The sequence below is a fragment of the Pseudophryne corroboree genome, chromosome 4 (assembly GCF_028390025.1).
Source record: "Pseudophryne corroboree isolate aPseCor3 chromosome 4, aPseCor3.hap2, whole genome shotgun sequence".
NCBI classification, from domain to species: Eukaryota; Metazoa; Chordata; class Amphibia; order Anura; family Myobatrachidae; genus Pseudophryne; species Pseudophryne corroboree.
In genome coordinates, this window is record NC_086447.1 from 939327659 (window position 1) to 939328628 (window position 970).

The 970-nt window shown below is 41.0% G+C and overlaps 1 pseudogene; it reads right to left on the reverse strand.

The window, feature by feature from the left end:
* Nucleotides 1-395: 395 nt before the first annotated feature.
* LOC134912391 (5S ribosomal RNA) lies at nt 396-513 on the reverse strand (annotated as a pseudogene).
* Nucleotides 514-970: the final 457 nt, after the last annotated feature.

Genomic DNA, 970 nt, shown 5'->3' on the forward strand with positions numbered 1-970 from the left:
GGGAGAGTAAAGGAAAGGCACTGATAATTACAAATTGTTGTTGAATAGCTAGGCTATAGTCTAAATAAATCAAAAGAATGTTTTCTAGATGAATCACTGATATGATGACGATAACAGTTTGGCTTAATGGTTCTGTGAGCGAAAATATATGGGTGTCTCCAAGAAATTAATATTATGAGAATCATATGTATTGGTATGAAATTTTCTCCCTGAAATTGTAACAATTTGACATGTAATGAAAATATCACTGGAAGAAAAAATCAGAACAAATAACCAAATGGTAGGTTGTACCTGGCTCAACTCACATTCCTGAGTGTATCAAGGATTTGCGAAAAAAGGGGGGAAAGGAAGGAAGAAAGTGAATCTTTGTCCTGTGTCCTGGGTTTGGATAAAAATACCTGCAGTACCCGGTATTCCCTGGTGGTCTCCCAACCAGGTACTGACCTGGCCCACAGTGCTTGGCTTCCAAGATCAGACGAGGTTGGGCATACTCAGTATGGTCTGACCGCAGGTAGATATATCCCACACCTGAAGACACCAGGAACTTTGTATCATAGATCCTGAGAGAGTTTTCCAGAGTTTTCTTGTAGAGGCCCATAATCCTGTAATGATGTTATGAGCGCTCCTGAATCTGGAAAAAAGTGGTGTCACATGTACTCTGATATTCTCCCACACCTGAGGGATAGCGTGAGGTCTGCCGGGTCTTAGTTTCAAGGACGGAATATTTCAGTGCCACCTCTTTTCAGAGGGGAGTCTTAAAACTCATATAAGGATGGCTGAGAGTCCTATTGACGCAAAAGCAGTCACGAGTTCTGATGTCAAAAATAATATACGTATCTCAAAAGTATAAGATGGGGTCTCCCAGGTTGGTGGAAGTCCTGAGACTTTAAAAGTGTGGCCCTGCTGTGTATGAGATGAGCAAAGACTAGAGAGTGATAGAAATAGAATGAGAGAAAAAAACGGAAGAACA